General features: G+C 38.6%; 1 protein-coding gene across 1 annotated transcript in view; it reads left to right on the forward strand.

Annotated features, from left to right (window-relative positions):
• LOC139728998 (mitogen-activated protein kinase kinase kinase kinase 3-like) overlaps window positions 1–13,438 on the forward strand; it is a 164,588-nt gene that overhangs the window by 71,432 nt on the left and 79,718 nt on the right. The window lies entirely within an intron of this gene.

Consider the following 13,438-nt stretch of genomic DNA (forward strand, 5'->3'; position numbering starts at 1 on the left):
CCACGTGAGATCTCAAAGTGTAAAAAACCCGTTGCAGTTTTCCTGATGTGAACTTTATTGCCAGATAATATGACAAGTACAGCATTCAAAATGATTGATTTATGCGAGTTTACATATGTTCTTCATGGTGTTACCAGACAAGGAATTAATGTCAAAAAGTGTAGACTTTGCTAAAGGTTACGTATACTAAAGAGCACCAACAGGGATATGGACATGTGGGATTAAAAAGTGCGACTATAATTTGTTAGCACAGGTTAATTTGTGAGTGGATGAACTTTCAGATCAAATGTCGTCCTCCCCAAAGAAAGTGTTATCATATCTGTCATGGGGTTAATCCATTGCTTGTGTTCATCAGACGTAATCTCCATATATTATGACGAGTCATGTTAGCCAAGTGATTGACCCCAAAAATATTTTGTTATCATTATTTTGTGTGTGCATATGTATATACCAATGGAATCTGTGTGTGGTAATGTAACATAATCCTTACCTCATCTTCTTTGAGGAAATTAAGGACATAACAGACGACGCCCTAGCCTGCTGGCTTGGCAGCCTGGACTTTGACTTTGTATACATTATATATGTCATACCATAAGAAGATCTATTTCAGTATATCATGCACATGTGATTAAAACAAACATTGCTGCTCTGTGAAAGCATGGGAAACTCCAGCAACTCTACATTGTATAACTCTTGAACTGTCTGGTCCAACATTGATAGAACATCCTGTCTTTCTGATTCTACTCTTTTTATCAAAGTCAACTGAAAATGGATTGTAGCTCTTTGAATTCATTTACAATGAGTGTAAGTGGAACAATGCCTTTGACTGACATCATTTTGCTACAAAAAGTATTGTGTGAAAAGGGTGCTTGTTCGCACTTTGTGGAAGTTCTTGGAAGATGTCAAGAACTATTTAACGCATACATTTCAGGCGGTATTATCAACTAGATCACAAACATGTGATGAGGGAAAGGGGGGATGCCAGCCAAAGCAGGTCAGAATAATTGGCCTCGTAGCAGGAAGTACTTCTGCTTTTTCAGGCGGGCCACAATGTAGGCATCAAGATCCTTGTTCAGTTCTCTAGAGAACGAAAGCAAGGCATGCCGGTGCCAGTAACTGCGACCACGTGGAGGAACAAGGAATGATACGGAAATGAATGGGTCCTGCTTTTATAGGCGGGGAATTCTTTCCAAATGTCTCCAGTTCTCTGGCATGAAAAATCACCCACCATGCAATCAAGATGCAATGACAGCCAGCCAGCCCAGGCTGCAGGGTAGAGCGATAACATAGGCTGATTGTTGAATGGGCGGTGCTACGCTTTAATTCCTGACCCCCGGCAAAATAAAGTAGACGATTAATTTTCCCCGGTATTCAAAGTCTCCTTTCCTCCTTCCCCACCCACACACTGTTACTCATCTCGCCAAGGTTTCCATCAAATGGATTTTTTTTTTAAGCAAAACCTAACGGTCTATCTAAACTGGATTTTGAACTGTTATTATTAGTACCAGCCATTTTCATGCAAAGATTATCCTGCACCATGCTCTCAGTTTATGAGAGTGTCAGAATTCGTACTGGTGCTCCCTGCTCAGAATGTGAGCACTGCATGCATGTTTTACTGTACCTTGCGGGGGAAAGTGCTATTGAACATGTCCATGATGAAATGATAGCTACAAGCCGCCATTGGATCATTGCAAAAGTCAAGGACATGGGCAAAAAATATATAGAGAGAGAATAATACATTCTAAGATGATTGTTATAATCAAACATGTAGATTTTGACTCTTTATACCATGAAGGCAGATTGCAAGAAGTTGGATGCATTTGGAATGTGGTGTTTACTGTATACGGCGAATATTTCGCGATGTTTTTATTTTCGCGAATTTCGCGAGTCAGGTGCTGTTTGCGAAATTAAGGACATGCAAAAATATTGACTCTGATCCCGATGTGGATGTGACGTACGCATGTTCATTTCTCCGTTCAGTACAGGACTCCATGATCGCGAATTTACCACTTGCGAAATCGTCGGGAATTCCCGATTCGCGAAAATTTAGACTCGCGAAATACATGGCGTGTACAGTGTATTATAGAACGCTAAAAATTGCATGAAATTTGGAAAACATAAGACAAAAGATGGTTTACTGTAGCAAATGAAGATTGGTTCAGCTGTGGCTAGTCACATAAAGAAAGGGGACAGTCACTCGAACGCTCCCACTCTGTGGACTCTTTTTCCTTTGAAGGGAAAGCGGTAGAAAAAAAGGAGGTGAGGAAGACCAATAACAACTTGGACTGGAAACGCTAAGATATATGCAGGACTGAGTTGCTCAGCTGCATCCTAGCAGGCAAGAGATAGGGAAGGCTGGTGTGAGCTCATCCATGTCACATCAGCATGTACCTGGTATGTGTGCCATTTGAACTCATGATGATGATGATGACTCTTCAGGAATGGCTAGGAAGAATAGTACCCTTTTTATTTCTGTCTTCTTTTGTCAGTTATGTGCACCAGCTAACATACTCTTCGATGAGCACTTTATATGCCAAATATTTTGGCAGATTTTTATTTTCATGAATTTCGCAAGGCTGGAGCTGTTCACAAATTTAAAACATACCAAAGTATGAACTCTGATCCCGGCATGAATGTGACATGCATGCATGCATGCATTTCTCTGTTCAGTGTTGTACTTCCCAGTCGCGAATTTAAACACTTTCAAAATTGTCAGGAAGTCCTGATTTGTGGAAAATTAGACTTGCTATTAGAATGTATGGCGCATACAGTACATTCTAGCTTGAAGAAAAAAAAAATCAGCTGAAGCAGACAGATTGATAAAGCTCAATGATGAGAAATTATAGTATCACTCTCTAAAGACAGCTGGGAAGAATGGAGAGTTGTTTTTTGTTTTGTTTTTTGTTTGTTTGTTTGCGGGGGGGGGGGGTCTTACTATGTCTGTTTTATGTGTCAGAGCTCATTTCTTTCAAGTCACAAGCAGAATCCAGTTGGAAAGATTTGACAGAATAACAGATGAATAATCAATAGGGTTCATTGTCGAGCGATCTGCCAGGGAATAGGGACAAAATTGGATAAGTTGTATGAAATGGGATCAATTGTGGCAGAACTACCACAATGATTGCGTGACCTCCTTCACATTGCTCCATTAGCCTTTGCTCGCTTGAGATGAATGGATGTGGCGGTGGCTGTGGTAACATGTCTCCTGCCACACCCCTTTCCAAGAAGCGCCTCCAATCAGTGGGGGGACCTGGGAGACCGCTTCTCGCTTGCCTGCTTGCGTGCCGGAGTGCTTGCGTGCATGCTTGCTTGCCTCACTTGCAATGCTAAACATCACAGCTGTCTCTGTGTTAACAGACTGCATAGTGGGTCCCCCTGGGCACTGTTGATTGCGGAGCATCTTAAAGCCCCCAGTACCCGTTCGACAGCAACAGTACATGTTGAGAAAAGTTGGTCAGGTCTAGCCCAGCGTTGTTGATAATGACTAGCAAAGTCTACATGGGAGCACCAACACTGATATTGGGGATATTGGACCAGAACAATTTAGCCAATTTGTCATTATGTGAAATATCATATGTTCGTAATTTAGTCTTCAAAATGTGACATACTTATGTATGATTGATTAGTATAATTATGTGTAATTAATTAGTTAATTAACCACATTTCTACAGCACATATCACCATAGGTGTACATACCGTAGTAACTATTCACTTTGTAAATAGAGAAAGAAAAAGGAGCAGGAGAAATAGACAAAAGAAGATGAAGAGATAACATGCAAATCATTTAACTTTTGGAAAACACAACAATCAGTATTTATATACGTTGTATTGACATTGATAACCACTGATAGCGATACATATAGCTTTGCCTATGATTCTCTTGCTTTTATTGTCCCTTTTTGTGTGTGATTGTAAAGGATTTAATGTTGAAACATTTCTCTAAATTGTAACTGTAGGGCAAGGGGGTGCTAAAGTGTGTCATTGCTGTTTTATGAGATTTCACAGTTTCTGTCAAAATTTTCCTGTAGATGGCACTTGTTCCGTTAGTGATTCCAAAATAGAATTTTGTTCATGTCAGGATTTTAATCTGAAATCTTCCTGACATTCATGTTCTATTTTGGCTCCCTTCATATGATGTGAAAGGAGAATGCATTTCTGTAATACTTTTTTTTGATGCTACCACCCACCACCCTCCCCCAAAAAGCAGCAGCAAGCAAACGAAATGAAACGAAACAAAACCTATCCACTAAATGTACTTGAGGCTCTACTGTTGCTATGAAGATCTGTGGAGTAGAATCATTGATAATGATGTTTTCTGAGAGTCTAGTTGATATGCAAAGTATACCATAACTTTATACCCAACCTTTAAGTCACATGTCATGAAAGCAGAAACGTGCAACTGGTAATTGTTGGAGCAGTGCAACCCTCTGTGCATCCTGATGTTTGAGATTTCCCTGCATTTGTTTGCCGGGGGTCTGGGCAATGCGCCGTTGCCATTGTGGTGAAGAGGTTGCTGTCGGCCACACATCAGTGTGGATGACATCCCAGCAGACGCAGGGGCAGAGGGGTAGAAATGTCAATAACCTCCCAGGGGACACACACCTACAGACACACACCTTACATACATCCATAGACCCCCTTGTAAACACAAGCACACTGCACATACATCAACACACACACACCAACACACCCGGCCACCTTGCTTTCACTCAGAATGCAGATCGAGATGTTAATGTGAGCGACACATTTACAGTCGCAGCGGACGACTATAATTAACTCCCCCGAAACCCACGAAACGTTTTGAATTTTCAACCGTCACCGAGGCAGTGCGAATCGGGCGTTCTCAATTTCACCAAAATTTCACCTTCTCATATCTCCGCTATACATTGACCAAAATCGCTCAAACTTTCAGTATCAATGTAAAATCATGATTTCTATCTACATACGAAAAATCACGAGAAACGATCAAGGATTTTTAAAGTTATTCAATATTTCATGTTTCTCTGTCTCGGAAAACTACCGTCCGATTATTTCCAGACACATCTGGACGCACCACTTAATATTCATGAAACTTGACATACATATTCATAAGACATGTGCGGACGTAAATGTAGCCCTGTTCGCTTTGCCGAAGACCTATTTTTGAAGTTACAAGTGAAAATAAATGAGGTATCTTGTCAGAAATCTTGGAGCAGCAAACCAGAATAATGACGTCATATTCTAAGAAAAACTGATTTGCGCTTGCGCAATGAATGAACTTTCCCATGCTGCTTCGATCCAGCGAGCTGATTGGTCGATGCATTGCAGCGTACTGTTACTGTGCGATGCGAGGTGGCTACTGCGGATGCCTAGTAAACTGCACATGCATGCTATGAGAGTGGGACGCGGTGTGTCGATAAGTACATTGTACAATGTACAGCAGTGTGCTGGGGACCTCGCTATACCTCAAAGACAAGCACTTACGTTATCAGAACTGTCCTATTAAAAAGAATATAGCAAAAATTTGAATATATATTCGGCTATGATACCATTTAAATGCAGTTGCAAATTCTTGACATTGGATTATTCGGACTTAACGCAGATTTTACTGCACTATAGTAAGTAACATTACAACTACGAATTCCCGGTACGAGTTACGATCAGAGTACAGCAGTGCCGTACGGCACTGAAGTACAGGTGACGTTAGAGCGACAAAGATGTGGGTACGTGGGACTGTACCCTGTCTTCCCGTGTGCGAATGACTATGAAATTTCGTGCTCGGAACGAAGGTAGAAAGTGCACCACTTTCGATTATTTCCAGACATATCCGGACGCATGACTTCTCGAATGTGATATTTTAGAATTCCGGAAAGAAATACATACTTAGTAACATATTGGAAAGTTTTTTGTTGTTCACGAAGTCAAAATGTGAAATTTTAGCAACGATTTCTGACAATTATTTTCCGTTTTGAAAGTGAAGTTATGCCCCATTTTGGATTATTTTCTCGTCGTTATTTAAAAAAGTTAACATAATGATAGGTTAAAATGAGGTTTTTACTTTTCATAACCGTTTGAATTATCAAAAAATATGAATAAATAGTAAAGTTACGGCAGTTTTGCTGCGACACTTTCCTAGCGGTTTTCGTGCGAAACGTGTTCATTCAAGAGGAAAGCGAGGTCAGGTCAAAATGAAAACAGTGAGTTAATTGCACCCGTCCGCTGTGACTGTTTAATTATACATCAAGCTCAGTAAATATCAGAGCCATTTGCCTCCTGTGTGTGACCCAGCTTGAATGGGGCTGGTTGTCCCCCCCCCCCCCCCCCACCCCCCCTTTATGTAGAGAGGGGGAAAAAAAAAAGAGGATGCATGCTCCTTGGTGAGAAGACAGTAATGTCGATGGAGGTATTGCTCTGTAACTTGTGGCTTCATTTCTTTCGAGTACTTCGTCGCCATGTTACCTGACATGTCAAACGGCAATGAAACAATGATCATGATTGGCAATTCAATCGGACTTTCTGCCGAACGTATCTCACAAAAGTCTTGTACGCGATAAAAAAATGTAAATTCAATTGGACTTTCCGCCGAACGTATCTCACAAAGTCTTGTACGCAATAAGAAATGTAAATATGTTACATTATTGTTAGCAAGTAACCATGTATACAGTGAACACATGTGTAACCATCATATAAAACCTGTGGTATTGGTTAAAATGTAATAATTCAAATTGGGGAAAAGAATCAATATCAGACCAACCCTTTTCAATTTTTTTTCAACCCATCTCTAGCCAGCAAATATGTGGTGGTGACAGAGGCTTTATTCATTTAACCCTGTAGCAACTGAAGATTCTGTACGTAATGACCTATGATTCCCTGGAAGGTATAGCAATGTTGCTCTCATTTCAACATCTTTCTAAATTATGTAAAATAGCTCACTGCATGTTTATTTATGTCTATTAAAAGTTTTGTTTTATTTGAAAGCCTATTAAGGCTTTACCGAGAAAATTGTGTGTCACAAAAGTAATTCTGACATACTTTTGTTGACTTTTGACCCCTTTCAAATCACATGATTATACATTCTTTATGAAAATAAAAATGGTAAAGCATAAAGCTATTAATAAAAAAAACACACACACGAACGGATGGTTTCGGGCATTTCGGGGAGTAATAAGATGGGCGGTTTTGGGCATCTCAGTTACTAATAGGTGAATGAGTTAATCAGATCTAATGTCGGTGTTTGTATGTCAGCGGCAGACTTGTCAGGCTGTGACATCATCACTTTGCAACTGTTGTTGTTACTATTAAATATCAGTATTTTGCAAAATGGTTTAAAGGACAAGTTCACCTTCATAAACATAAAGATTGAGAAAGTGCAACAATATTAGTAGAACACATCAGTGAAAGTTTGAGGAAAATTGGACAATCGATGCAAAAGTTATGAATTTTTCAAATTTTTGTGTTGGAACCGCTGGATGAGGAGACTACTACAGCTTGTGAGTCATATGCGTACAACAGTATAAAGAAAATATAAAAGAAAATTCAACATATTTTCACTTTTTTCGCATAATAAAAGAGCAATTGACTTGCCTCTTTCTAAAGGCAGGGGGAATAACATTACCCATAACATTTATCGGTAACGAGTCAGGGGAATGTGTGCTTTTTTCAAAAGATGGAATTTTGTGAAATTCTCTTTATATTTTCCTTACATTGTTGTACGCATGTGACATCTAAGTTATTCATACACTGCAGTAGTCTTCTCATCCAGCGGGTACTGCACAAAAACTTCAAAAATTCATAACTTTTGAACGGATTGTCTGATTTTCCTCAAACTTTCAATGATGTGTTCTACTAATATTGCTACATTCTCTCAATCCTTATGTTTATGAAGGTGAACTTGTCCTTTAAATTTGAATAAGTTCCCAACTTTCTTATCTTAAATCCTGTCTTCCCATCCTTCCCATTTGCTATTCCGTTTGTGTGATGTATCTCGTTTATCTGTGACAGACAGTTTAAAGGGGAAGGCTAGTAACTGATCAGTGGGAATCAGTGGAAATGCTGGGAGATGATTGTTCCAATCCTTATGGGATTCATTCAAGAGTTCATTGTATATCTATTGTTCTGTGAAAATGATTTGCTTCAGAATGGTCTCATATTCAAGTAATGTGCAGTTTAATGCTTCCAGGTTAGCGTCCCTGGTCAGTGACGGAGCATTAATCTGCACATTACTTGAATATGAGACCGTTCTGAAGCAAATCATTTTCACACAACAATAGATATACAATGAACTCTTGCATGAATCCCATAAGGATTGGAACAATCATCTCCCAGCATTTCCACTGATTCCCACTGATCAGTTACTAGCCTTCCCCTTTAAGCTCAAATTTAACACATGTGGAATAATTGCACTTTTAAATCATATTTACTTCTTGCTTTGTGTGAATGATGTGTGCAAACAAGGATACTCCCGTTAACTTTTCATGGCTAAATGCTATCCATTATATTTAGTGTTTTTGTTTTTTTGGTATAATGCTGAAAGCTGTCTGGACAGAAAAAGAACACTACTGACATGTTGACTATCATGGGAACCGCACATTCCCTATTTTTTCCCCTTTAATAGCTGAGTTTGATCAAACAAATTGGCATCAGAATGGACCTGGAGGAAAACTCCAACTGAGCAGGAGGCTTGGTCATTGACCTATGAGGGCGAAAGATGCGCCACACTTTCAAACTGGGCTCACTGGAGCATTACTCATGCCATTGTAATCAATGCCGCGGCGTCCAATATTTCTCAACTGTTCAGCAGATGTTTGCGAAATAATGCCAGACAATATCTTTGAATGTCTGCGCTACTTTTGTTAGTTTTCCCTCTTTTTTTTTCTTTTTTTTTTGTCTCTATATGCATTTCAATGAATGCAGGTGTTTGATTTTTTTTTCCCCCCCGGAAAGGAATTTAGTTGATGTAATGTTTGAGCAAAAATGTATGAGGTGTTGGGCAAATAGTGTAGGGGGTCATTGTCTGAATTTCCAGCAACTATTGGAGGTTAACAACCTCAGCTCTGCATTCTGTGCTTCTGTGCTGCAGATGAAAGAGACCCCAAAACACTGAAAGAAGACAAAGCCAAACCAAAAATGTATGGCTTTCCCTTTGGAACATTACCCGAGCATCGTTGAAGATATTAAGAATTAGTTTGGTGTTTAGCAACAGGTTACATGTCTTGACCAGTGCATGCCTAACTGCAACATATTATGTGTACTTTAGAGACTCACTGTAGTATAAAGATCATATTCAGCTCTGAATGCAAAGTATAGAATAAAGTTGTGAAATGAGTATATGGCAGAAAGAAAATTTCTTCGTAAATCAGTTTTGTAAGCTATCAACTTTGGCTCAGGAATATAAACTTTTATTCCTTAAAGCCCCTGTGAAGTTAGTTTATATTCTACAGTTGTAGGAGAAACAAGCTATTAAAATCTTGTTCCTACTTGATTTTGTTGGTTGATTCTTTAAAATACTGCGTGCCTTTCTATAGGAAATATAAAATGTAGACAATTGATGCAGACAAATTGAATTACTGATAGAGAATTTATTTGTAGTAACTTTTTGAATGTGCATCTAGTCTCGCAGTTTCGGGTTTAGGCAAGAAATATGAATAGGTGCAGAGAATTTTCTAGCCCTTGTATGTGTGAAAAATAAGTAAGATGACTGATTAAAGATGACTGATTAAAAAAGAACCAACAACAACAACAAGCCTAAACCAAGCCAAAACCAGAAGAAGAAAACAAATATGTGCATGTTGCAATCAAAGCTACTCTCAGTACCTGTGTAATTGAATAATTACATGTATCAGTTCAGTTTATACTGTAAAGTCAACACGATAATGTGAGCTGCTGATTTAATAGGTCTTCCATTTCAGAGTATGCATATAGATTATTGCCTTCATTACCACTTCACAATTATGTATGTGTGTGTGTGTGTGTGTGTGTGTGAGTTTTATAGAGGTATCTAATCTTATATCATCTCTCAGTTTTGACAGTTTAGCCATGTAGATGGTACTCTTGTGTTATAAGAGTGTTATGTGTGGCAGTATTTCATCAAACTTCTTGCGGTTTCAAGGTGGGATCTTGAAAGCAAGTTGTGAACTCGTTTTCATTTTCTTTGCATGTTTCAGGCATCCATCTTTTATGCAGCAAAAATATTCAACGTTTATAGTCCAATTTACTTCCCTGTGATTATGAAAGCCGTGCACTATTAAAACAAATACATTGTAGTGTACTGGATATATCATGATTTTTTTATGTCTCAGCAACGAAGCGTCGCCGGAGGCATTATGTTTTAAGATATGGTTTTGATTATGATTGTAGTGTACCGGGTATGTCATAATTTTTCAAGATATGATGGGTTTGTTCCTGTTAAAGAACCATCCTCATTCTAACCTTAGCCCCTTACCCTCCTTCTTCATTTCTCTGCAATGATTACTCTAAAAGTAGTGAATCAATCCAACTACAATTTTCAGGGTATGAAACTACGTATGACTTATTACCCACGTCTTACAGAAAACCTCATCTGATTTGTTTCAGTGGTCAAAGAGAAATGAGGAGTTTTGTAGAGCATATCAGGGATCCCTTCCCTCCAAGTTCTGTCCATTGTGTTCACACATTATGCAGTTCCAAGAGTATCCAAGTGCTAAACTTGGAAGAATCAGACCCATGACATGCTTTACTACAATACATAGTTCTCTGTGACCACAAAAACCAAATTGAATGGGGTTTTCTGCAAAATATATCTGTTACAATGTTAAATTTTAAGACCCTTAAGTAGCATTTAGACAGTTTAATCATATTGGAAGTTATCAATGCGAAAATCCAATTGCAAGTATTTTTTTTGGGGGGGGGGGGGGGTGGGGAGACATACTGTATAATATGACTCTGTCTTTAACATCACGATCTGTAATCACTGGTGATCATGCATGGTAGAGATATGACGTATCCATGCAGATAGAGCCGTGAATGAGGAGCAAGTGGACGGGGAGAGCGGGGAGTAAATAACAGTCGAGTGGTTTGGGGGCTACCACAATGAAGGGAGCAGCAACCTGCTTTTGTATGACTCATCAAACTTATTTTTAGCTGGAGTGCGTTTGACCTTTTAGTCACCTGTTTTTTCTTTGCTTTCTCTATTACTATCTTTCTTGCTTTCTCTTCTTTCTTTCTTTTTTCACTTTCTCTCTTTGATTTTTTTTTTTCAGGAGGGAAATTCATTGACACACAAGCTGTGTATCATTGTTTTATTGAAGTGCCACGAGTGTATAGAACCTGTCATTACTACAGCTAAACATGATTGTACACTACAATGTGTCAGTGCCATCTTTGTCTGTGGTTCACAGAGGGTAAAGTTGTCTTCTTGGCATCATACCAAGGAATTTGAAATTGAGCCCATCAAAAGTCATATTGCCCTTTTGCAAACATCACAACATTTTACATGGTTGAAGAATATTTTCTCCCATCATCATGTATGAAATCTTATGGTGATACACCATCATTTTTTTTCAAGAAAGAAATGAAAAACTGATCCTATGTCACTCCAGAATACACTTCCCTTTTTGTACCACAAATTTACAATTGGAATTTTTTCTGGGTCCAAATAAATTCACTAGAAAACTAGGCCCATAGTATTGTTTCACCCTCCCCTTATATAAAAGTTTCCAGTCTGTAGGATAAGTCTAAATTATCTACCTCTACAATATACTCATACCAGCTTTAATATGATCCATGAAAGGAATCTAAATTTCAGGGTAGCAAAGGGACACACAAATTTTGGACACACAAATTTTTAACATCACATGTAAAAGGGACAAACTAAAAATCTACAGGGAATATGAGTAGAAGTGTAAACACAGAATAGAAAGAGAACATGTCATCCTTTTTTATTGAAATTATTACAGTCCCCCCCCCCCCCCATCAACAGTGAGATGGAGTTTATATATCACTATTCCATAATACTGACGTGGGTTATGTGCGTAAATTGAAAGTGCAGTGAATCGTAAAGAAAATAATTGCTCATGCATGAGGTGGGTCCCTATGTCGTTTCACAGTATTTTCATGTGTGAATATATCTATGCGGTACACCTGCACAGCAAGATTTTCCAAGCTTGGTGTAGATACATTTCGTGCGCATTGCATGCTTATATGAATAGTAGCACAGTCTCTTTCTCTTCGCGAACCCCGAAAAAAAGAAATCTGCCCGTCCATAAAAAAACCACCGTTTTCCAGATTCGACATTTATGTGCAATAATGAGTAGCGCTTGGCTACCCCTGATGCTCATTGATGCCAACAGGAGTGCGTTTCACGCCATGCTTCAGGGGAAAAGCCATCACAAGGTTTTTTGGGTTTTTTTTCCTTTTTAATAGTTACCTTGTTCAGCTAGGCTTTTTAGGCTTATCAAGCTGTGCATTCCAATATCATTATTGTTATTGCTTTTATTGTTTTTGTTGTTAATATCTTTATATTATCATGTTCATTATTTTCATTGTGGGTGTCTTATTCATAAAGATCAGAGTTTAAAAGGAGTCTATTGATAAAAAGTGGCTGAGCGTTCAGAGTGTTAATGTGATATGATAAAAAGTCTTGATGAATTAGCAATTTTTTTTTTTTTTTTTTGGGGGGGGGGAGTTCGCTGTGGATCCTGTCCTATGTATTGTATATGAGAAAGGAAAGCTGATATATTCAAATGTCATATTTTTCTATGATTCATGACATTTGCAAGAGCTCCAATGTAAATTTGTTACTGTAGAGAAGGCAGCCCCCCTCCAAGGATTAGAATCAATGTGTGTATGTGCACTGATATTTGTCTCTGTGGCAAAACTAATGGTGTGGCTAAAATATATTACATGTATATCAAGTATCAGTGTGTCATAGTTTTCCTTGGTAAAGATTTTTTTAAAAAAAAGTTAATCTTGACTATGACTTTCACACACTACGTAGCAACCCTTAAAGGGGATGGCTAGTAAGTGATCAGTGGGAACCAGTGGGAATGCTGGATGATGATTGTTCCAATCCTTGTGGGATTCATTTAAGAGTACATTATATATCTATTCTTGGGTGAAAATTATTTGCTTCAGGATGGTCTCATATTGAAGTAATGTGCAGTTTAATGTTTCCAGGTAAGCGTCCCTGGTCAGTGACGGGGCATTAATCTGCACATTACTTGAATATGAGACCGTTCTGAAGCAAATAATTTTCACACAACAGTAGATATATAATGTACTCTTAAATGAATCCCACAAGGATTGGAACAATCATCCCTCAGCATTCCAACTGATTCCCACTGATCGGTTACTAGCCATCCTCTTTAACATCACACATGCCGTGTATTGATTTGTTACGTACAATCCTGAAATAGAAGGGAAGTTGGACACAATTTTTGTCTGGAGGATCTCCCCCCCCCCCCAAAAAAAAAAAAACTTAGTG

Source organism: Diadema antillarum, unplaced genomic scaffold (genome assembly GCF_040938485.1).
Source record: "Diadema antillarum isolate AM-2024a unplaced genomic scaffold, OU_Dant_1.0 seq00000209_RagTag, whole genome shotgun sequence".
NCBI lineage: Eukaryota > Metazoa > Echinodermata > Echinoidea > Diadematoida > Diadematidae > Diadema > Diadema antillarum.